This window comes from Lissotriton vulgaris, chromosome 5 (genome assembly GCF_964263255.1).
Source record: "Lissotriton vulgaris chromosome 5, aLisVul1.2, whole genome shotgun sequence".
NCBI lineage: Eukaryota > Metazoa > Chordata > Amphibia > Caudata > Salamandridae > Lissotriton > Lissotriton vulgaris.
Window position 1 is genome coordinate 1,922,522,066 of NC_141693.1, and position 26,301 is coordinate 1,922,548,366.

General features: G+C 45.2%; 1 protein-coding gene across 1 annotated transcript in view; it reads left to right on the top strand.

Moving 5' to 3' along the window:
* Positions 1-360: 360 nt before the first annotated feature.
* Positions 361-26,301, top strand: part of LOC147717733 (uncharacterized) — a 127,849-nt gene continuing 101,908 nt past the window's right edge. The window contains exon 1 of the mRNA XM_086924512.1: positions 361-488. The gene's annotated coding sequence lies outside the window, so the exon portion shown is untranslated. The remainder of the gene's footprint in view (positions 489-26,301) is intronic.

Here is a 26,301-nt window from a genome sequence, read left to right on the forward strand (position 1 = left end):
TAAAAAACCGACGCGCTCAACTAGGCCACGCCCACACATCTAAAGAGCGCCGCATATTAAAGGAAAGTGAATTTATAGAGCCTGTTAAAACCACTCGAAACCGGTTTAAAAGAGGATACCCGTAATGTTTTGATTTGACCGTGCCACGTGCGGTCAATGGGATCGTATTTTGGCCCCCGATTCCCGCCCCTTTTTTTTGCTCTTCCCTCCCACTAGTTCCGCCGCTTCAAATCACTAGATGTTACCTGTTGCCCGTTCAAAGATGGCTGCCGAATAACCCTGACGTCAGGAACTTCCATCCAATGAACATTGCTCTTGAGCAGCAAATCATATTCCTTTGCGTTAAGACTGAGCCGCCAGCCAATCAGCTTATAGCTGAGTCTGCTCTCGGAATCGAAAGAGAGACCCTAGGAGCTGGGACCTCTCGCTCTTTCTGATTGCCGCTCCCCCGTCGTCGCTGGGGGAGTTCAGAGGTGGCTCGGTTAAAGGTGAGTCCCCCTCAGAGACGGGCTATACCCTCCCCACGCACGGTTGAATATTTTAGTGAACTTTTTTTATGCACTTGTTTAGCTATATACCGGCCATCTTTCCAGCAGTTGGGATTGTCCAGGAATGTATGTACATGGACCGTGTACAGACTCGCAGGCCCTTTGGGTATAAAGGACTTCAGTCACCATGTCGTCTGTTGTAGTCCTGGCTGCTGCTTCCGGGATATACAAGGTTCTTTTAGTTGTTGTGCGCTCTGATCTATAGTGCTTCGCAGGCCCTGCAAAGGACTTTCAAAAGTGTATGGGGCTGTGGATTTGCTTATTATCAGTTCTAGTATAACGCTAATGTACCAGTCCTAATGGTTTGCCCCAGGATATTTTTAAGATGTAGTCAATATTCTAGAATGAAAAGAGAGTGAGGAGGCTGGAGCAGGTTGCGTGTGCAAGGTTGTTGGAATTAAGTACTTATAAAACGTTCAGCTTTTAACGATTATTAAAAACATAGGAGTTTAGGTTTTGGTTCTTATTGTTTCTTGTGCCCCCTGGGTTCTCGCTTACCCTTAAGCTCACTTGCAGGGTATTTATTTATTTTATTTTAAAAGTTTTATATAGCGCTAGCTTGACCCGTAGGTATCAGAACCAAAGATAAAAAACACAGAATGAAAAATAAGTAAACAGTGCTACGGAGGGGGAGAGAACAATAAAAAGAAAAAGGTGATAAACATAGTCCGGTCACCAACTATCATTGAATGTCAAGAGAGAGAGGAGTCAACTCGGATATTGAAGTCTAGGTTAGTTGACGTTGGTCAGGAAAGTATTTGTTAAGGAGATGGAGTTTCAGGTCCCTTTTGAAACTGGAGAAGGAGGGTTTGCATCTGAGGACTCCAGGGAGAGCGTTCCACATCCTGGGAGCGTTGCCAGAAAACAATCGGTATTGGGCGGTTTTCTCTTTCAGTTTCGGAGGAATAAGGAGTGGGTTGGAGCTTCTCAGTGTTCTGGATTGACCTGCTCTTACCAGTTTGTTGTTCAGGTAGTTGGGGGCTGTAGAGTGAAGGGTTTTGTGTGTGATGCAGGCCAGCTTGTAAATACACCTCCCTTCTATGGGAAGCCAATTGAGGGAGTTGAGAGCTGGAGTGATGTGTTCAAAACTTTTTACTCCAGATACGAGTAGAGGGGACATGTTCAGCACTGCCCATAGAGGGGCTAGGTGAGCTTATGGAGTCCCTGTAAGGATGGCGTTCCCGTAGTAGATTTTAGAGAGAACTAGGGATGGACTACTGTCTTGAGGTCATCATGGGGAAGAAAAGGCTTCAATTTCTTGAGGTGTTTTAGAGAGAAAAGAACACTTTTTGCAGAGTTTTTGATGTTTTTCTGTTGTATATAGGCATCTGTCCACCTTGTGTACATAGATTTGTTTCTGTACCCACCTGTGTGTGTATATATTTATATGTTTGTGGATTGTTTGTATGTAAATTTGTATATAATTTGTGACTGAGGAACATCTCCCTATGTCTGAACAAGAAACCCTCACTTACACCGATGATTGATTATATAACTAAAGTGGCTGGTGGTCCCTCACTGTTAGGACCACAAAATAGAGGCAATACCCTAAATATCCAACAGTCTGCAGCCCGTAATACCCTAGAGCGACTGCATAAAAAACTCATAAGAACTGAGTTACATGCTAAATTACTAACAGATTGCTTGAGCAATAATATTATACCCATTGCACTACAAGTCCGGAATATACCAGCAATCTTCGTAGAGGACGAAGACTACAAGGTTGGCTTCAGCTTTGTGGGAAACAAATGTTCTAGAAGCTGGATGGTCCTAAGTATAGAGACGGCACTCAAACATATTGACAAATTAAGGTTGGAGATTGCGGAACTAGAGAAACAGGTCCGTGAAGATACTGTAGCCATGGATACTGAGGAGTTTCTGAAAAAGCTTGACACCATCATTACTGACTTCCAAAAAAATAATATCATTAAAAAAACTGAAAAACTACAAAAAGATTTAAAAAACTATAGTAAAGAACGGACGTATCCTTACTTAAAAAAAGATTTCTTTAAGTCTACTAACAACGAGACAAACCAGGTTCCCAAACATATCACCTTCTCCGAGACTGGGTCCTCAAGTTCAGACGAAAATCTAAATTGAGGTAGTGGTTCAAACTATAGAGGAGGTAGAGGACATAACCCCCCTTCTTTTTTAGGGAGGGGTGCACAACAACAGAGGGGTCGTTCCCGGAACACCAGTAGGGGTTGGTACAGGAACCAGTACACTCCGGGGTTCCGCCAAACACGGAACAGTTATTACGAATGGTAACTCCAGAACTTGATACAGAAATGCAAAGTAATCAGAGTTTGGCCATTGTTCCGATTTTCAATTTATCTTCACATGAGTTAAGTTCACAGGAAGTGGAGATATTGAGTCATGGGTTGTCTTTCGTCCCCACTAACAGAAATGATGCTTTTCTGACATTTGTTGAGCTTTACAAGTTCTTCCGCACTATATATGTTTGAAGTTCTACTTCTCTGTAAATCCCCAAACGACATTTGATTCGAACATCAGTGGTCTAAAGTGTCCCTCAACCTTTTTTCCACCAACCAATATGATGCCGAAAGATCTTATCACGTTTGAAAATGTGGTACTTAAAGAAATCCAACAAATGTTTCAGAATAGAAAATATGTCAAATATAATTTTTCTAAGGAGGCTAAAATAGTGCTACAGTCCCTGTCCAACCTGGATGATCTTATAGTGAAACCAGCGGATAAAGGGGGTGGGATCATCCTGCAAAATAAAACAGATTATGATAAGGAGGTTTTACGCCAACTTAATAATCCTACACACTATAAAAAACTTAGAGGAGATCCAACGATGAGAATGCGAAAAGAGATCCTAGCACTAACAACGGTAGGCCTGGATGGTCTTTGGTTAAGTACTAAAGAATTTGACTATATGAATACAAAGGATTTTACGATACCATCGTTTTATACGCTCCCTAAAATCCATAAAGACAGTCAAAACCCCCCCGGTAGACCCATTGTGGCAGGATGCCAGTCCATACTCCAACCCATAGCAGAATATGTCGACTATTTCTTGAAACCTTTCGTCCCTTTGACCAAGTCATACACACAAGACAGCAGAGATGTGATCACTAAACTTGAAGGCCAACCATTTGATCCAACCAGTGACATCCTAGTAACTATGGATATTAATAGCCTGTATACGAACATTCCTCAAGCAGATGCACTCTCTATAATCAGTGATATTCTGGAGACACGGACACGACCGCACCAGGTTCCCACTGATTTTATAGTTCAATGTGCGAGAATTGCTCTAAATGAGAATTATTTCATTTTTGACTCTGACTTCTATTGCCAAGTCAAGGGCGTGGCAATGGGCGCGATTTTCGCGCCTGACATAGCAAATCTCTATGTGGCAACCTTTGAGGAAAGGATAGTGTATAACAACAATCCCTATTCCATTAATCTACGACATTACTTACGTTACATTGATGACGTCTGCTTAATTTGGAATGGCACAGAGACTACACTGAAAGAGTTCCATCAATGGTTAAATAGACAGGACAGCAATTTACAATTCACATTAGAGAGTGACAGTTCTACAATCAATTTCCTGGACCTATCCATCTATAGCGATAATAACATCTTAGCTATGAAGCTGTATACTAAACCTACAGCGAGGAATACCCTCTTAAAATATGAGAGTCATCATCCGCGTAGTTTACGCGATAATCTTCCTTTTGGGCAGTTTTTGCGTCTTCGACGCAACTGTACCAAGAAGACAGATTATTTTCGCGAGGCCAGGGTGCTACAACTGAAACTGGTAATGCGGTCTTATCCACGCAGACTAGTGAAACGGGCTTTGAAGCGGGCCTGGTATTACAACCGAGAGGCTCTGTTGACATAAAAAGAAAAGACTGGGATGTCTCAGATCAGCACAAGGCCCCTTACCTGTGTCACTACGTTTTGGTTCTGAATCCCATCAAATTAAGACTATTATAAAGAAGAACTGGCATTTATTTAATCTGTAAAGTTGAACCTCAACTTGAGCTACCTCGTTTCGCTTTTAAAAGAGGAAGAAACTTGAGAGACTATCTGGTGAAAGCCTATAATGAACCATCGCCCAACACTATTCAGTCACAATGGGGGTTACCAGCTGTGATTGGGCATTTCCCATGTGGCTCCTGTGCAGCTTGCGGGACTACCAAAACACTGAAAAACTGTACTGTGAATAGCAAAAATATCACATTGTATCACCACTCAAATTGTAACACTAAGAACGTTATTTATTGCATACAATGTCCGTGCATGTTATCATACATTGGTAAAACCACACAGCCAGTAAAGAAACAAGTGTTACAGCATCAATCTAGAATAAGATGTAATGTTGCAACTGCCCCGCTAGTAGAACATTATCAGCAAAAATTACATATGCCCAATGAAATGCAGTGGTTTGTGATTGATGTTATCAAATGTACTAAGCGTTGCCAGAATGTTGATCGCCTACTCACCCTGAGGGAGAATAAGTGGATCTGGACCTGTCACACGGTGGATAGGGGCTTAAATTCTCTCATTGAGTGGCATACTGTGGCCACGATGTGAGTTAATGAAGGTCTTTGTTAATCTTACTTTGTGTCAAGATTCCTGGCATTTCTGGATAAATGGTAGTTTCTGATTATGGTCTGATTATCTATTAAGAGATATGGTGTATAATTGTTTATGGACGGGGCTCCGTCCTGTAGATGACCTCTGAAGATCGGCTATGTCAAGATAGTGATTTTAGAGTGTAGTATGTTGAGGCCACATCACCTTGGCACCAAGGTCCTCCCCACTCTTTTCATAATTTATGTCAAGTTTTCTTGGAATTTTGGATAAGTTCGTATTGATCGTGGTATTAATACCTTTTAGATTCCATTCACAGTAATATACCGACGTGATACTGGCAGAATAAGTCTTCTGTATTGGTAGTATCAGATAACTGTCGATACATATTCTTTACTGTGAGACCTTGATACTAGCTCATTTTGGTCTTATTCAGTTTTATTAGCTTGCGTGCCTCTGATTCATGGCCAGGGATGTTATGAATATTTGTAACCCTCATTTGTGTGGGTCCGCGCTAGCAGTACTTACTTGCGCGGCTTCACACTATACCAAGATGGTCCCCGTCACGTGGGACGTCATTAGGCCTCATACGTACACACGGAAGCTTACTCTGACCCCCCCCCTCACGTGTGACGTCATTACACGTCCAGGGTTTATACACGGAAGTGTCCCGGGTTTCGGCTGAGACGCTGATACGGAGCGGTCTACGACGGCGAAATTTCCCTCACGCCATTGAGTAAGTCTATACCTTTGTGACTGTAGATTAGAGGCGTCTGCTTTTTAGCTTTTTAGATCACACCTACGCTAGAAGTTCCTGATTGTGGGTTCTAACAGTTACTTTGATTATTATTTGTAGGTGTCGTGATTGATTTGGACTAACGCCTAAATCTCGCCCCTTGTTTATATATATATATATATATATATATATATATATAATAAACGAATTACTGGATTTGAAACACGAATTACTGGAGATAACATCTACATTCATAGGTAGGTGGGATGACATGGGGTGTCACCTGGCATTTTGTAGTGAGATGAGCTTTGGGTGACTTGATACTTATGGCTGTTTCTTTGTTCAGACATTAGGTTTATGCAGTGCATAACCTTATGACTTCCGGCTGGAGGTCCTGGGTAAGCCCTTTTGCTTTCCATATTTTGTGTGTGTAATGTGTGTTAATTAGTGTGCTTATGGTGATGGCACGTTAATGATGGTGTCCTTTGGTGTTGGTGGATAGTTTAAGTCTCACACTTAAGGCATGTGTCACAGGTTCAGTTTCAATCTTATTTGGACTGGGTGGATGATGCTATTGTGGCAAGGCCTTGGTATTTATATGTACATTTGGTTTTTAGATTAATATGTGCAGCGCATGGTCCTGAAGATGGTCCTATGGATTGTTTTAACCAACTAAGGACCGAAACGTCGACGCCTGGCAACGTTTTGCTCATTTCTGTTTCATTATTTGAGTACTAAATGACTGTATAGCGATAAGTACTGTTTTGAACATATTTACTGTTTCATGTATATAGCAAAAGTTGCCTGATACTACTGAGAGTTCTTTTGCCAACATAGTAGTATTTTTGTTGCCATATTTTAGATTTGTGTACGAAAAAAGATAAAAGAAATATTTTGAGTAATAAAAAACAGTTTAAATCTGTTTTCCTTGCTCTTGTTTAACCATTGATCACTTCTGTGGCAATATTGTAATTCATTAAATAGAGTTGAAATAACTCCTACAGGGACAACTGTTGAATTGTTATTGAGTTTTTGATGTGGGCCTCCATTGATAAGTTCTTGTCAAGGGTGATACCTAGAGACTTAACTGAGTCAGATTGGACGAGGGGGCAGTTTAGGTCATCCAGATTCTTGAGCCAGTCTTGTATGGGCGATGGTTGCTTTTCGGAGAGAATAGGATTAGTTCCGTTTTATCTGGGTTGAGCTTTAAGTGGTTAACGTTGAACCAAGTTTGGATCTCGGTTAGAGTGGTATTGAGGTGTTGGATGTCGCTGGGAGACTTGATTTTGAAATAGATTTGGGTGCCATCCGCGTAAAGGAAGTAATTCACTCCAGCTTTTTTCAAGATGATTGTGAGGGGCTCCTTGAAGAGGGACTGGGAGAGGATCGAGCCTTGTGGGACCCCAAGTGTGACTTTTGTTGGCTTTGAGAGACAGGAGTTGATTTTAATTTGTTGCGAGCGGTGTTGAAGGAAGGAGGTGAACCATTTTAGTACTGTGCCATTGATGCCGGAGCGCTTCGACAGGGTCTCCAGAAGAGCTGGATGATTTACTGTGTCGAATGATTGGTTTCTGGGTCTGTGATTCAATCATTGTAGGGTTGGGACTAGGGCTAGGTTTAGGATTTCTATTGGAAGTAGGGACTAGGGCTTCCTATGTTATTGGTTGTTGGGAGTAGGGTGGGACTAGGGCTAGGGCTAGACCTTTAATTGGAAGTAGCTATTTAGGGCTTCTGGTGTGATTGGTTGTTGGACTAGTTGTGGGAGTAAGATTGTTAGGCTTTCTATTGGAAGTAGAGACTAGGGCTACATGTACCATTGGCTGCTTGGACTTGGGTTGGGACTACTGGTAGGGCTAAGGCCTTTATTGGACGTAGAGATCAGGGTTTTTTAACTGATTGGGTGCTTGGACTAGGGCTAAGATTGGCTGTAAGGTCCTTGTCTCCTATTGGTTCTAAATTTTAGTTTATACCGCTAACTAATACACTCATCACTAACACAACGCCAATCAACACCATACATAACTACATCCCATTCAGACACACTCTCCCTGCTGTAATTACACATAACAGACCATTTTTTATCACTAACAAACATATAATGATCCTTCCAGCAGTTGTCCAACAAACGCACTCCTCTCCTTTCTACCATAATAACACTAACGCACAACACACACATTGCACACCACCACACTTTGTAACTCTTGAAACAAACCAGTCTAAGATAAATGAAAAGTCTAAGGTCGCACTCCGACTCCACCCACCAGCAGGTGAACCCCAGGAGCATCATGGTAGATGCAGTCTTTGTAGCGTGTGCGCTATTCGAAGATCGTGTGTTTTTGCAAGATTGCAGCACCAACTTTGGACACCGGTCTTTCGGAATAATTGTTCCTCAGCAGAGTGTAGGATTCTTCGGGGTTTGCTGTGCAGGCTGCCAAGTGTTCTCAGGTTTGATACCTCTCGGGGCGCGTGGGTGCGTGATCAGAGCTCGTCAGCTCGTAGCTTAAGGGAGCCAATTTAACTGAAAAGTCTACGGTCGCACTCCTTGATTCCCCTACGTTCTTCGTGCTGCAATGTCGTTCTTTCAGCCTTCCCATAGTGGTTACAGTAACGGTATATACAACTGTGCTTTCAGTGTAATGTTGCATTACAGTGGAGTAGGTATCATTCCCCACAAACCACTGGATTTAAAGGCTGCTTTATTGCTCCTTCACTTTCTGAGTGAACAGAAGACCTATTCTTTGTCAGCTTGCCAGAACAGGCAAGTAGGCCCTAAATATAGCTCACCCCGAGAAAATCTGACTCGCCATAGTGAGTGGGCGAGTAGATTTCTCGAGGCCTCATCAATGATTTTAATTAATGTCCTATACCTCCAAGTGTATCCACTCTTTTCATTCTAAGAGTTTGTTTCCTTTCGCATAGTGTATTGTGGGTGCTGTTTGCTATAGGCTCTGTTGTAGTATGGAGGCATATGACATTTTCTATCCTTAGAGGGTGCTTTTAGGGGTGATTTGGTGTACTTCCAGGCCCTGTGACTGCTTTAATCACTGGCTTTGCACCTCTGCACAATATATATTCCTTATTCACGTACCACAATGCTCCAATCATAGTCCGCAGTAGACTCGCACAACTTTATTCATCCATACATCAGAACCGTCGCGAGCATCTGTTTACTGCACACAAGAGGTACACAACTTTACAACCACTGAGCACCACCACAGGACCACTGTAGTCTTTCTTTGCTTCACCGTCACCATTTCAGTAAGTCATCGTGCCAACATGTCATTGAACCCGAGTATTCTTGGCCCCGGTCTTGTTCATTGCTCCCCTGCCCCCTGCTTCACACAGCATCACTCAGCACCACCACAGCATCACTCAGCACCACCACAGCATCACTCGGCACCACCACAGCATCACTCGGCACCACCACAGCATCACTCGGCACCACCACAGCATCACTCGGCACCACCACAGCATCACTCGGCACCACCACAGCATCACTCGGCACCACCACAGCATCACTCGGCACCACCACAGCATCACTCGGCACCACCACAGCATCACTCGGCACCACCACAGCATCACTCGGCGCCACCACAGCATCACTCGGCGCCACCTCAGCATCACTCGGCGCCACCTCAGCATCACTCATAGCCACCTCAGCATCACTCATCGCCACCTCAGCATCACTCATCGCCACCTCAGCATCACTCATCGCCACCTCAGCATCACTCAGCGCCACCTCAGCATCACTCAGCGCCACCTCAGCATCACTCAGCGCCACCACAGCATCACTCAGCGCCACCACAGCATCACTCAGCGCCACCACAGCATCAATCTGTGCAATAATTCAACAACTGGTTCAAATATGTTCTCTCAATGTTTCAAGCTTTATTACATATGTCACAAAAAGATGTTAATATTTCACTTCTGTTCTTGGATTTTCATCACAATAAAATACACTGAACATAATCATCACAAAAGTTATTTACAAAAGTTTAAGCTATTGCCATTATAAATTAAAATCACTTTTATTTAAGTATTAATTATTTAAAAAAATTAAAAGCCATTGTTATTTGTAATATCAATACATCTAAGTCACGTAAATACAAAACATGTTGCATTACAAATGCTATAGGTGTCACATTTGCGAAGTTATAACTATTGGCATTGTAAATGACAAAGCTATTAATTTAGCTATTTTCAAAACTAACACATAAATAAGAAAATTGTCATTTATAAGACCAATAGCTCAAACTTTCATAATGCGAGACCTGTTGCATTGCAAATGCTTGTTTTTTTTGCCCTCATTCTGCCAACTCTCTTGCTAGAGTGGCCCTTATCCCTTTAGTAACCAAGGGAGGGGAGATAAGAGCACTTCCACACTAGGATTTTGCTGTTTCCACTTCATCCCCTTCGCTCGATAAGGCGAACTTTAAATAACTGTATTACTAAAGCATGATGTGGTAGCGCACAGTACAGACTGTAACGTCCCATGGACATGGCCAAAAAACGTTACCATTAATATACGGTATTCCTGATTAAAACTATATAGTGTATAAACCATAATCTTCAAAAATTCTGTTTCAGCAAACATTTATCATTTGCACATCAACAAGTAAAGTGTTAGTTTGTTTTCATATAATTTTTCATCACACAGAATTTAAAAAAATTGGAGTATCATAACTACTGAATATATATTTTAAAATGTACCAACAAACATGGAGAGGCCGAGACCAACAGCGTGTTTTGCTTAATCATAGGACCCGCTCACCTTCTCTCTCCAATCAATCAACATTGTCCGGATCTTGACTCCTTGGGTCACCCGCCTTATCTGACTGGCTCGTATATATAATACTTTTAATAAACTCAGCAAACGATAGAGAACTTTTTGCTTTCCAAAGCCTACAAATCTCCCGCCTCACCAGCAAAACCACATAGAAAATAAACTTGGAAGCAACTGAGTTTATACGCACAGTCTCCTCTTGATGTATCCCAAAAAATACCAGGCACAGGCTTACCTTGATCTGATTACCAGTCACCTCACCAAGAAAATCACATACAGAGGTCCAGTAAGAGGCTATCTTCCGGCACTGCAAAAACAAATGTAGATCATTTGCTGATTAGAGCATACACCTTAGGCAGTTCTAGATATTGCCTATGATAACTTCTCTGTAGACCATTAGACCCTATGGGTGATAAAATGATGATTACGTTTGAGCAAAGCATGTTTTACAACTGTTCATAAAATGGAAAAGGAATCAAACCAGATTTGCTTCACGTCTCTATCCCCAAGCTCATTTGCCCGTAGGTTTAAGATTTCATTGTCTTATCTTCTCATCCGCCTCCAAGAAGACCCAAAACCAAAATGAGACTTCTTTTACACATCGATCAGTTCTCATTATCTGGTCAAGCTCCGAATCCTCTTCCTCTCCTACCCAGTCCTGTACACCAAGAACGTAGTTGATAATACTTATATCTCATCAGCTTTCTCCTGGTGCAGTTGCTTAACACCTTGGCTGCTAACAGAGTTTCCCCTCCTGTGCTGGAGATCCATGATCCCCATTGTTCATGACGAGCTCAGCTCGTCATGAGCACAGCTCCACTGTGCCTCATGACGAGCTGAGCTCGTCATGAGCAGCGAAGGGGTTAACAGTTCCCAGCTCACTATGCTTGAACCTGTTTTAAGGTCTTCCCAAAAGTATAGTCCCCACCCCGATTTTAAATGCTGACTAAGTTGATCTCTCAAACATTGGGGTACCCGGAGATTCCCAAATTGGAGCCCGTGTTGAATAATATGGGACTCCCAGCCTTTTCCGCAGATACACCCACGTTCTTAAGGCAGGCCTCAACAATTTTAACCTCACTTTTTTGAAGAATTTCGATCTCTGTACTTCAAAAGGAAGTAATGCTGGCCTTGAGAAACATCAGCCAACATTGCTTCAAAAAGCAAACCCATAGATGATCCATCTACCTTATTTGCAAGCATACAAAAATTCTTGAAGTGGAAACCCTAACAATACACCAGTAGATCGGGTAAAGTCAAACTTCCTGCCTCTAGCCTACTCCTCAACTTTTTCCAGGCTATACTCTGACCCTTTGAAGCCCAAATAAAACTCCCAATTATCCCCAGGAGCTTGGCTATATCCTCTTTCTGAAAAGTCAATGGGACTGAGTTGAAAAGAAAAGTGATTTTGGGGAGGGTAATCATTTTTATAGGATTCACCGACCATAGAAGTTTAGAGGTAGGTTAGCCCATTTTAGCAGCAGGTTAGCTATCTCTTGACTGATTTTCTTCCACTTTGTTTTGGGAACATCTTCTAATTTCTGTGTTATCAGTACTCCTAAATAAGTCATTCGAGTTTTAGCCCCTGGACTACTCATGCTCTGATTACACTCCATTATTTCAGTTTTTTCCGCATTCACCTTATATCCTGAGATTAGACCAAAACTCTCTGCCTTCTCCATCAGATTAGGGATTGCATTGTGGATTGGTGGTATATAGGATCAAGTCATCTGCAAAAAGTTCTAATTAGGGGAAAGGAGGCAGCCTTGTCTGGTGCCCCTTGAGATGGTAAACCAGTCTGACAATTCTCCGTTAACCAGCACCTTAGCTCTAGGGAGATAGTAAAGATTTTGTACAGCCCTCGTGATATTCTGCGGGAAGCCAAAGCTACTTTAAGTTTCCCAGAGATAGGCCCAATTCACTTGGTCAAAATCCTTGGCTGCATCCACTGCTACTATGGTCAAGGGTCAATTCTGGACCTCAGCCGGATCTATAACCCCCATCATCAAAAGCATAAGATCATTTAACTGCCTCCCAGGAATAAATCCATTTTGGTCAGAGTGAATAACCTTTGGCACTCTTGATCCGATAAAATAGTCCTGTACACCTTCTCTGCCCCACTTTTTGATTTGACCTCCGAGATGGGGCCACAGAAGAATGATCTGACAGCACTGCCCGCACATGAGATACCGCCTCCACATCCTCATATAACTCCTGATCTACCAAAAAGTAGTCCACACGAGAATGGTGACAGTACTTTTCTCTCTGGTCTGAGCACACTACTTCCTGGACCCACCGTAACTTATTAAAACATAAACCACACTCCCTCCGTTCCAGATGGGTCTCTTGCAGCATTATAATTTGAGCCTCACTATTGTTAAGATGTTCTATCACCCGCGCCACTGTCCTCTTATTTCTCAAACCATTAAGAAGATTTACCAATTTGAACCCATCCATGCTTTAACTACCAAACTCTGTCCCTATTAGACTTATTCATCTTCTTGGATATAAACCCTTGTTTGAACGTCCCAGCCAGAAGGAACCCATATATAACCTCGACCAAATTGGCGAATAGCAAAAAGAGGACTCATTTTTTTGTCTTTGTTTCCCTATGCTCCCCACACCCAGTGTCCCCCCTACCCCACCCCCCTGGGTCACCCCCCTGTTTCTACTTGGGTGATATAATCCGCCCTTTGTGACGCCCCTTCCCAAAGAGTGATAAATGCATATATTTAAAGATAAGAAAAGAAAAACAGCTTTATTGCTTGTAGTAGTTCCATAATTAGCACCTGCCCTATTTCCTTCGACTTAGGACCCCTTATAAATACTTAGATCCTAAAAGCTTATCCCATCATCTGTGCCAAGAAGGTATCAACCTCCCCTGTACTACCGATATTAAACATCTTATTTCGCCACATAATTTTGAGCATTGCTGGGAACTTCATCTGAACCTGAGCGCCTTTACTCCTCAAATCATTCATCCTAGTACCCAGCTCCCATTTCCTTTGAGCAGTTCTTTTGCCTAGATCAGATCTTATTTGATAGTTAAAATCGCCAGATTTCAGAGAGCCTTTGTAGTAACCACGCTCACAGTAGTTAGTAGGTGAAAGGTTTTTTTTCATAAGTACTCCTTCAAACGTGTACAGCGACCTCCAGCTTCTTCCAACCAACTCTCTTTCCTAGAACTTCTTAGTGATGTCATTCTATGACATCACCAAGTTCTATAATGGAAGAAAGACATCTCCCCCTTACAAGGAAATTCAATACAAAATTGATAAACTAAGCATACAAACGATAATGAAAAAAGTGAACTTAACTTAAAACTTATGTAAAATTATCATTAAGCAATAGAGAGAAAAATAAATCCATACAATATAATTGGTAATAATGAAACAATTATTCAGGTGAATTTGGAATATTAACCTTACACAGGCTACCCATGCTCCACTCTTTTCCATCATCCAAAGTAACCACAGAATTCATCACTTTTACCACTCTTTGTGGCTTTGAATACTTGCTCTCTCCTTTTTCGGTCGAGGACCGGAAATGCTGGCTTGCCAGCTTCCGGGAGGAGATCGTATGTTACTTAGTAGGGATTTGGAACCCGCCTCCCTCGCCCGTCTCTCCTCCATTGGCTGGTTTCCTAAACGGAGGCCAGCCATTGGAGGAGAGATCCATCACTCCGATGTAGCCCCGTCCTTTTCGGATTCGGGGGCGTGATTTTTTGCATTCTTTAGCCCTGTGACATCGTCTGTCACTCAGGGCGCAAAAAACACGCCCCAGAATCTGAAAATGGCGGCGCTTTTCTTTAGGCCATTTCTCAACAACAGCCGCCCCAAGAAGTCGCAGTCTCCTCCACCTGGCAGTCTCTGTGTGTACACATCAGGCCGTCTCGTTTTCTGTGGGCAGACAGGCATTGGGGGCACCACAGGGAGCCGCGGAGCGCACTCTGCAAAGCCGCCCTGCCGCTCTTATCTTGGAGAAGAAGCAAGTCCCCAGCCGAAGCCCAGCAGCCCTGCCCGCGGCAGAGAGGAGCCGCCGCCTCTCTGAACAGCCGGTGAGTGCCTTTCTATCCCCTAAATGTAGGGGATGTAAAGGTAAGCGGGCGGTTAAGGACGGCAAGTAGTCTGACCCCAGGTACGAGCGCTCTATCCCGGGAGCACCGCGTGGTATGGGAGAGCGCTTTACGGGCGGCTGCAAAGCGCTTTATAGGCATGTAGGATATTATGCTGGTCTCTCTCCCCCCGCTCGAGTCTCCCCCCCCCCCCCCTCCCCCCGAGTCTCTCTCCCCCCGCGAGTCTCTCCCCCGCGAGAGTCTCTCCCCTCCCCCGCGAGTCACTCCCCCCCCTCCCGCAAGTCACTCTCCCCCCTCAAGTCTCCCTCCTCCCCCCGCAAGTCTCCCTTCTCCCCCCCGCAAGTCTCCCTTCTCCCCCCCCCGAGTCTCTCCCATCTCCCCCCCCGCGCAAGTCTCTCCCATCTCCCCCTGCGCAAGTCTCTCCCGTCTCCCCCGCCCCCCCCCCCCGAGTCTCTCCCCCCGAGTCTCTTCCCCCAAACCTATCCGAAAAGGAAGCAGAGTGGTGTAAGTAGCTGACTTTATTCTGGAGATGTTTCCCAGACTTTCTGATATTAAGTGAGTCAGTCCCATATGCCTCGGGAAATTTTCACAAGTGAAAGTGGAGTTGTATTTGACCACTTCTACCCTTAATGCTGTGCATGGGGAAAAAAGCAAAAGGTGGTAACAGACACAGTTTGTGGAGAAGGCGCCACGCCAGCCCCACTTTACATTAATTCTTAAGCCATGCTATTTGCTTCTCATCCCTGATGACCACCTCCACGCATTTCAATTCCGCACACCTTAAAGTTTTCTTCATCAACATGCAACTCTTTATCATGACTGCTCTTTTAAATGGATTTGAGGCATGTGCAATTTGTGATTTATTCCTACATCCAAACAGCCCCTTGGCATTTGTCAATTGAGGGATCCTTAGGTTTGCGCACACAACCTGTAATTGTAACTAACATATAAAATCACTGAAATCTCTGAACCACCTAGTTGCCTAAAGCCTGCACCTCGTTTCAGCTCTTACAAAAAGTGGCAGGCGTGAGAAACAAACAAAACCAAGGTGGCAACTATACATCATCCAAACTGATTCCCTCATTGACACTTGTGCCACTGTGTATTTGATGTTGTGGATGGACTGTAGGACTCCAATCCAAACCAACGCTCACCAAATTGTAAGCATATGGCAAGAAGTGGCTTCACATTGCTGACATCTTCAACACTATAAGACTGTCAGAGCTCCTTAGAATGGAAACTGCTTCCTCTTTGAAAGCAGGCGGTAAAGTTGTGAGTGCGCAGAGTTGTGAGTGCGCAGAGTTGTGAGTGCGCAGAGTTGTGAGTGCGCAGAGTTGTGAGTGCAGGTGCAGAGTAGTGAGTGCACAGAGTTGTGAGTGCAGGTGCAGAGTAGTGAGTGCTGTTGAGTGCAGAGTGCTGTGTATTGGCAATGTAAATGACAATGCCATTTATTTATGATTTTAAAGAAAAAAAAAGAAATGTCATGAGCAATGCCAATAGCTCTACCTTTAATGATGCCGAGACCATTGCATTGTAAATGCTTGTTTGACAAATGCCATTCTTCTAGTGACCACCAAATCGCCACAATTAATTCCAACAACCTTCACCCCCTTTCTCCTGTCACAATCATCATTGTTGCGTTCATGAGATTCTCTAACTCTTGCTGCAATCCGTTCACGATCTACTCAGACTTGATCTTTCTTTTGCAACCACACAGGAGACTCGTTAGTTGCAGGTTCTCTTCCTTTCAAAGCCACAAAAGGCGAAACACCCGTAACAGAAGGAGGAGTCACTCTATGAGCCCACATCATTTTGACTAATTCCTCCTTCCTCAACAATCCGTTTGCTAAAGACAATTGGATGTTGTCCAGAACGATACGATTAACCCTCTCAACTAATCCAATTGCCTGTGGTCTAAATAGTGCCACTCTTATCATGCTTAATTCCAAATCCTGTAAGAAACTTCATCATTACAGTAGAAACCAGCTGTACACCATTGTATGTACCCAAAGTCTTAGGTATTCCTTTCTGTAAGAACACATTTTTCAAAAATTCAATCACACTCGCAGACGTAATATTTTCCACAGATTTAACTCCAAACCATTTACTATGGTAATCCCACCAAAACGATTAAAACTCTGTTCCTGACACCAAATCTTTCAATGGGTCCCAAAAATCCATCGCCAACTTCTCCCAGGGTAGATCAGGAACCCACAGACAGCCCAATGGAGGTTGACGGATCACTCTACTCTTATCTACATACCTGCCAATCTCTAACAATCTCTTCCACCTCTCTATCCATCTCAGGCCACCAAAAATTCTGCCTCAATCTCCTTTTGCCCATCCTTCTCCCCAAGTGTCATTCGTGTACAAGTTTAATCAATCTCCCCCTCAACATTCTTGGCAGAACAACACGGTTGCACCTCAAGACCTTATCCACTTGAATACTCGGCTGATCTTTCTCCATTACATATTGTTTCAATTTCTCACTTAAGGCCAAAACATTTTTCCAACCACCACATATAGCATCTTTGAGCTCTATGTACTCTCTATCTGCACTCATAGCTTCACTCCACTCCTCTTGTCTTAAAGCCAATTCTACATCACAAACAGTAGATAAAGAGTCTACCTCAATCATAAAAGAAGAATGCCCATCCTCTTCCTTAAATGGCATACACGACAAACAATCGGCTATGACATTCCTTTCCCCTCTGACAAAATTGATTCAAAAATTGAAATCCATCACAAACAACCATAGAGATATTCGGGGAGTCACATTCCCTTCAAACCCCTTACCACCTTTAAAAATATGCAGCAATGGCTTGTGATCTGTCCTAAGAACGAAAAGCAATCCCCATAAATAATATCTAAAACGATTCATCGCCCAACAACAACCCAAGGCGTCTTTTTCAATAGCAGAATAAGATCTCTCTGCACCCTGCAAACGACGCGATGCAAACCCAATCACTCTCTCTGTCATCCATCCTGAGTCAACACAGTGCCCAGTCCAGCACTAGCATCAGTTGTCAACATAGTTCTCTGTTTAACATCAAAGTGAGCCAAAGTGGGCGCACTGACCAATGACACCGTAACAGTTTTGAATGCTGATTCACATGCCGAATTCCACTTGATTATTACTACTTTTTAGGTCTCGCTTGCCAATACGCTTGCACATTGATGGCGAGAGATATAGAGGGCAAACCAAGGTCTGAAACCATTGTGGATTTCGGACAGTTCGTGTGGTGCACTTGGGCGGATCGTGCGTCCACATCAAAGCCATGAGCCTCCCTCCCACAGGCACCTGAAGCTTCCCCCAGCGTGCGCTCGGCCTCAGGCTGTTTCACTTTCACGGCCGCGAGGCCGTGCTTCAAAGGGATCCGCTCCCCCGCCTTCACGAATGCTCTCCCCCGCACCCCCACAGCAATGCCAAGAGCTTGTTTTTTTAAATGCTGCCTAATCCGATGCCTCTGCCAGCATGCTCCGTTTCCTGCTTGTTTAATTTGATTCGGGGCGTGGCACCGCCTAATGGTCACCGTGCTCGCACACAGACACAAGGTAACTGTGTGCGTAGGCTCACCCCATAGATTTTTGGTGATTTACTTTATTTTCAACATGTGCCTTTGGTAGTGCACAACACGCCACAACTCACGCCAGCCGCCATGCTCTCCTCAGGCACGGGGCTCACAGATGTTATTATTCACACAGCTCTGATGATGCACCTCAGGCACAGGGCTCACAGCTGTTATTATTCACACAGCTCTGATGATGCACCTCAGGCACGGGGCTGATGGCAGTTATTATTCACACAGCTCTGAAGCACCTCAGGAACGTGGGTCACCGCTGTTATTATTCACACACAGCTCTGATGATGCACCTCAGGCACAGGGCTCACAGCTGTTATTATTCACACATCTCTGATGATGCACCTCAGGCACGGGGCTCACAGCTGTTATTATTGACACAGCTCTGATGATGCACCTCAGGCACGGGGCTCACAGCTGTTATTATTCACACAGCTCTGATGATGCACCTCAGGCACGGGGCTGACGCAGTTATTATTCACACAGCTCTGATGATGCACCTCAGGCACGGGGCTCACAGCTGTTATTATTCACACAGCTCTGATGATGCACCTCAGGCACGGGGCTGACGCAGTTATTATTCACACAGCTCTGATGATGCACCTCAGCACGGGGCTGCCGGCAGTTATTATTCACACAGCTCTGATGATGGACCTCAGGCACGGGGCTCACAGCTGTTATCATTCACACAGCTCTGATGATGCACCTCGGGTACGGGGCTGCAGTAGGGTGACTAACTGCCATGGGTGCAAATTCAGGACGCTCAGTGTAAAAATTCAGGACAAATGGTCAAAATTTAGGACAAGAACTCAGGACGGAAGGTCAAAATTGGTTTACCCTTCATTAATTAATAATGTCTTGTCATTTGATAGCTGCATAGTTGAAAGGGCCCCTATTTTCCGAAGAAAAATGCAAAAAGCTATATAAGCTATATAAACGTAATCTATCTATTTGAGTTTATTTTTACACTGAGAAACTCTTTTCATTACTGTACTACTGGTAATTTTACTCAACTTAACTCATGTTATCGCTCCAAGGTAGCTTTCTTGTGTTATTGCATATAGGTCGATTTATTTATGGGTGCCTTTGCGTGCGAGGACTCTATTTATTGTTGCAAATAAAAAAGCAAAAGTAAAAGCATAGTCCTTTTCTAAGCCAACAGCTCTAACTCAAATATTCTTAATCTATATGCTAGAAAAAGGAACAAAAGTGGCAACTATATAAGTATGAGGACAGAATATGATGCCCTGCTCATTCTTCAAAACCGCACATGTAACAAGACACACCCTCCCACACACACACAACCCCACACACAACCCCCCCCCACACACACACAACCCCCCCACACACACACACAACCCCCCCCCCCACACACACACAACCCCCCCACACACACACAACCCCCCCACACACACAACCCCCCCACACACACAACCCCCCACACACACACCCCCCCCCCCACACACAACCCCCCCCCACACACACAACCCCCCCCCACACACTCAGCCCCCCCACACACACAGCCCCCCCACACACACAGCCCCCCCACACACACAAACCCACAACACACACACACACAATTACACAACCCCACTCACACAACCCCACGACACACAACCCCACACACATAACAAAACAAAACATATCATAACATAAAACATAGCCTAACAAAACACAAAACAGCATAGCATAACAAAACATAGCCTACCATAACAAAACATAGCAGAGCAAAACAAAGCATAGCATAATAAAACACAACAAAACATAACATAACAAAACATAGCATAGCCTAACAAAGCATAGCATAGCAAAACACAACAAAACATAGCATAACAAAGTATAGCATAACAAAACATAGCATAGCATAAAACAAAGCATAGGATAGCAAAACTAAACATAGCATCGCATAACAAAACAAAGCATAGGATAGCAAAACATAGCATAGCATAACAAAACCTAGCATAACAAAACACAACAACACACAGCATAACAAAACATAGCAAAACAAAACATAGGCTAGCTTAACACAACATAGCATAACAAAACAAAACATAGCAAAACATAGAATAGCATAACAAAACATAGCATAGCATAACAAAACACAGCATAGCAAAACAAAACATAGGATAGCAAAACATAGCATATCATACAGCATCACTCCGCACCACCAAAGCATCACTCAGGGGCAACATCACTAAGCGCTACCACAGCATCACTGAATGCCACAGCATCACTCGTTTGCCACCACAACATCACTCGTTTGCCACCACAACATCACTCGTTTGCCACCACAACATCACTCGTTTGCCACCACAACATCACTCAGTGCCATCACAGCATCAATCTGTGCAACCATTCAACAACGACTGGTTAAAATATGTTCTCTCAATGTTTCAAGCTTTATTACAAATGTCACAAAAAAGATGTTAATATTTCACTTCCGTTCTTGGATTTTCGTCACAATAAAATACACTGAACATAATCTTCACAAAAGTTATTTACAAAAGTTTAATCTATTGTCATTATAAATTACAATAACTTTTATTTAAGTATTAATTATTAAAAATAATAAAAGCCACTGTTATTTGTAATCTCATTTCATGAAAGTCACGTAAATACAATACATATTGTATTACAAATGCTATAGGTGTCACATTTGTGAATGTTATAACTATTGGCATTGTAAATGACAAAGCTATTTTGCTATTTTCAAAACCAACACATAAATAAAAAATTTGTCATTTACAATACCAATAGCTCAAACTTTGCTAATGCGAGACCTATTGCATTGCAAATGCTTGTTTTAGTAAAGCTCACATAGGCGCAACAGTATCGGAAAAATTGGATACAAACTTAGAACAATACTCGGCAAGACGAAGAAACAATTTCAGTAATTCCTTATCAGTAGGCTGAGGAGCGCCAACAATTGCCTTTACAATACTTTTTTTCTGTCTAATCCCATTGGCAGAAATTTCATGACCCAGATAATTTACCTGTTCCTTTCTCAGTTGACATTTCTCCTTTTTTATGGTTAATCCATGTTCAGCAATCTTTTTCAAAACTTCAAACAACAACGCATGATGCTTAAAGGATCTTAATACTACCATTATGTCATCCTGGAAACACAAAATTCCTTGCATTCCCTGAAATATGTCTTGCATCATCCTTTGCAACACCGCGGAAGCTGAAGCTAACCCAAACGGCATGCGGCAGTAGCGGAAAGCCCCCAACGGTGTGACAAAGGAAGTCCGGGGTCGTGGTTACGGATGCAGATTCACAGTAGAAGTTTGTCTTTTCGCAATATAGATAGTCGTGCTCGCATTAAACATGGAAAGCACCTCATGAGGGCAGTAGAACTCTTCTAATGAAAAAGATGGACACATGCGATCACACAGGTAAGATTAATTTCGAATAATGTATTAATCTTCTTAAATTGTGGCGTTTGAGCTTCACGGTAATCGCGCAATAGCGACGGCTCTGTAATCTTGAAAATTCTACTCTTTGACACTTTCAGTGCTTATTCTGCTACCTCGCGCTGTGCCTCGCGTGTGAGCGCACACCTGTGAATCACTTGGCTTTGAAAATTCTACTCTTTCAGTGCTTATTCTGCTACCTCGCGCTGTGCCTCGCGTGTGAGCGCACACCTGTGAATCACTTGGCTTTGTTTATTTTCAAAACCTTCCTCGCGCGTGAGCGCACGCTTATGGATCTCTTCCTTAACAGCCTCGCTCCAATCATGTTGCGCTGTTAAGCGCAATTAAAGTATCGCGGAATGGCTCCTGCAGTAAACCTATTTAAAACATATATTCAAAAGTCAACTATATTTTAGCCCAAGGGAAATTGTCCAAGAATCGGACACTCAAATTAATGTTTCCTTAAGCATCGTAAAGCACTCATGAAGAGGTTTACATTTCGTTTCCAGTCTTATTTCTTTTTTTTTTAAAACACTGCAGGAACCGTGGTTAAACTGTGCAACTTCTTCTATGAAGGCTCAAAACAAGGGGGCGTGGCTTGACCGCCGACGGGAATGGCGGCGTGAGCTCGGAGCTCCGCGCCTGATCCCTCAATTATCCTGATTATAGTGCGGCAAACCGCGAGAAAAAGGTCATCGATGCAAAGGAGAAGACCAGGACCCCAGCGGCGCCGTCTGGCACATACGAAATAACCCGAACACTGCTGGGCAAAGGAGTGAGGACGGAGAGATCTTTGGCCGGCGCAGGGACAAAATGGCGCCCGCGAGCTGATCGAACCCTGAAGGGCGGCGACCTGCGTGAGTAAGCGGGGCTCTGGCAAGACCTGGCAGGGAAGAGCGCAAATGCCGCGTGGTGCAGGAGGGCGAACGGCACTGAGAGGCGAGAGAGTGAAGCGACCCACCCGGCGCCGAGCCAGAGAGCGGGAGAACGGAAAGGCAACCAGTACGAGCGGTGAGACGGGGGGAGAGCTGGTTGACGGTGTCCTGTGATGAGCGGGGCGGCACTGCCGGACGAGGGACGGAACCGGGATACAACGACCCGCTCGGCAGTAGGAGTGTGCCCTAACGCGTGAACAGAAAACAGTGGAGCTCTGCACAGAGGTCGCTAGAACTGGGCGGGGAGGATTGCCAGCCAAGAGCTCAACGAGGTACCGCGACAAGAGGCAGGAGGACATGCGCTAGGCCCCGACCTGCACTACCCGCATTGTGGCCAGGGAACTTGGGGGCTGGAACACGACCCGCTGATTGCCCCCCCCGCCCCCCCCCCCTTGTTAGGACACCGAGCCCTAAAATGGGGAGCGCATATCGGCGAGAGCTGAATACAGGTCTGTGATGCCGCCAGGTACCAGGAGGAAGCAATAAATACACAAAGGGGCCCCTGAATGACCGGGAGGGCAAATTAGAGGCTAGGTCAGAAAGAAGGAAGATTGGGGGCACTGGAAAGCCTCGAATACGCTGACTTTTGAGAAGTATCTTATCCCCCAGACGGCTTCCCTATGCAGAGACTAGGCCCGCCGATGAGGACAGTGAAGTATACAGTTGAGTGACCGACCCACCTTATCACTGCTAAGTGTCACCACGCTGGTGTGGGGAGGGGTTGGAAGCACCGGCCTAATACAGAGAAGTCCTGAGCTGGGAGCTGCAGGTAGGACAGCGAAGCTGACGGGGACCGACACCTGAGGAGAACAACACGCTTGTGCCCGGAGATCACCGTGATCAGAGCTGTGCAGACGACTGACTCCAGAGAGTGCCCGAGGTGGCGTGAATCCGATGTGCGGGCCCCTTCCCCCACGACACAATCAGACCTGAGCTTCCCCAGGCGGCATTGGAGGTTCGCTAGAATCGTGAGAAGACTCATCATGGGGAAACCCAAGGGGAAAACGAATGGTACAGCGACTGCAGAGACGCAGGACCCTACCACATCGGGGCCCGCGGACCTCCAGCAACTACAAGACCGCATACTGTAGGCCATAACCGCAACGAAAGATGCCTTGCAACAGGACATCGCACAGGTGGCATCTGGGTTGGGGCTACTCCGTGCAGATCATGCTAAGTTAACGGACCGAGTCAAGCAAAATGAAGTGGCGCTGCAGGAGTTGACCCCCGCTCACTCAGTTCTGGAAAGGAAAATGGAAAATGCCCTGGCCCGAATACCAACGCTGGAGAGGAGAGCCGAGGACGCCGAAAACAGGAATAGGCGTAATAACATCCTATTGGTCGGCCTTCCGGAAAAAATTGAAGGGGCAGATATGATCGGCTACCTGGACTCCTGGCTCAGGACGACAGTGGCCCGCGAGGGCCTGTCACCTTTCTTCACACTTGAGCGAGCACACCGGGTCCCTGCCAGGCCTCCTAAACCAGGCCAACCACCTAGGCCGGTTATAGCAAGGCTGCTCTACTACAAAGATAGAGACTTGCTGCTTCAAAAGGCCCGAGTAGCAGGCCCATACCAAGTGGACAATGGTAAGGTGACCTTGTTCCCGGACTACACCTACGAAACGCAACAGCTACTGGCCTTTCCTCTCTGTTAAGCGAGCACTCAGAGATGAGGGTATACAATATTCCCTGCTCTTCCCGGCCAAATTGCGAGTTGAGATGGACGGCGCGGCTTATTTCTTCCACACACTAGAGGAGGCCTGGACATGGATCGAAACCTAGAATGCGGGGACGGACAGCACACGACAGCAGGAAAAGGAGATGCAGAGATCGATGCAGGTGCAAAAATCGCAGAGACTCCGCAGGAAGCGGCGGGACACCCGAACACCATCGGCGTCTCAAACAGTAGAAGAGCGTAAGGCAGCGCTGCAAGCAGTGGTGGAGCTATCGGGCGCTAGCCCGTCCTTATCGAAACACGGCACAGATTCTGAGGGAAATCACACGGGCTCGGAGACGGACATATCGGAGAAGCAAGGCGCCAAGGGACCGAAAGTGACTCCGAACTCAGCAGACGAAATCCTGGATGCCTGACACGTGAGATCTCGAACTCTATCATTTTGTTGACAATTCGAATTTGATGGGTACGGAACAAGAGACTGCTATCGAAAGCGGGATAGCCGCACACCTTTTATGGGGGATCATAGGGGTGAGGGTTACGGTTTACGCAGCTGCCTGTTGGTCTAGAGCCAACCCCTATAAGCCCTTAAGGCTCCTGCAGTGACGACTGCAGGCTAGACGGGAGTTAAAGTTGAATGAGGGCTGTTCGGACAGGGTCTGATAGGTCGCTATTGGGTCCTGTTCTGGGGGGGGGGGGGAGGAGGGGTAATTGTTGGGGATGTTCTTTCGCAACAGATGCTAGAATTTAATGTTGGGAGGTAGGGAGGGTAAGGGCAGGCGGGGAATTGTTGGGAGGGTCCCACCACTGAAGCAAAGACATCGGCCGGCTTGGCCAGCTACGAGATGGAGTGGGACAATGGTTGAAACTGATAATTTGAAATGTATGACCTGGAACGTGAGGGGGCTCCATATGATGGCGACTAGGGGTCCAGATTGCGTTTCTCCAGGAAACACACTTGACAGCAACAGAAGGCCTGGCATTGCAGCGCAGATGGCGAGGTCAAGTGTTTAGCACTGCCTACTCCGCATACGCTAGAGGGACGTTGATCTGGGTACGGGCTGGAGTGCCATTCCAGGTGACCAGAGGTAAATGACCCGAAAGGTAGATTTGTGGCAATAGCGGGCAGACTACGGAGCCGCGACATCACCTTATGTAGCATATATGCACCCAACACGGAACAACTGATTTTCTTAGGGAAACTGTCGGGGACACTAGCACACTTGCTGACTGGTCCGGTTGTGGTTGGAGCGGATTTTAATTCGGTGACGGATGTCTCATTGGACAGATCCCATCCCCCGCTCAATGATTCCCCGGTTCACAGGTTAGCTAAGGGCAGGCTGGAATGGCAGGAACGTTGGAATCTGAAGGACGCCTGGCGTATACGACACCCGGCTGATCGGGACTACTCCTACTTCTCTAGTGTACATGAGCTACATGTCCGGTTGGATGCAATACTGTGCTCCCCGCTGATGATGCCATCTGTGGTGCGAGCGGAGTATCTCGCCAGGACAATATCAGACCACAACCCTCTATTGGTTACCTTAGACTGGATGTCTGAAACACCGTGTATTCCCACGTGGAAATTGCGACCAGACACCCTGGACGACCCGCTCTTTCACGCGATACTAGAGGAGGGAATTACGCAATACTTTGCTGACCATGCTGGCACCACCACGGCCAGGGCAACAGAGTGGGATGCCTTCAAGGTCGTTATCAGGGGGCGCTGTATTGGGAAGCACGCGGGAATACGTACGGTCCTCCTAGGAGACCTAGATAAAGCGAAGAAAAACCTCTGAGAAATAGAAATAGCGAGGCCTGGGCACCCTGAGCTCCAGGAGCGAGTCGGCGCAGCTCGGGAAGCAATGGCCGTTGAAGTAGAACGACTCCGTAGCTTTGACTACAAGTCCTTCTCGATGAGGAGGCATGCAGAAGGGGATAAAGCGAGCACGCTACTAGCGTGGCTGGCCAACTCCACAAGGC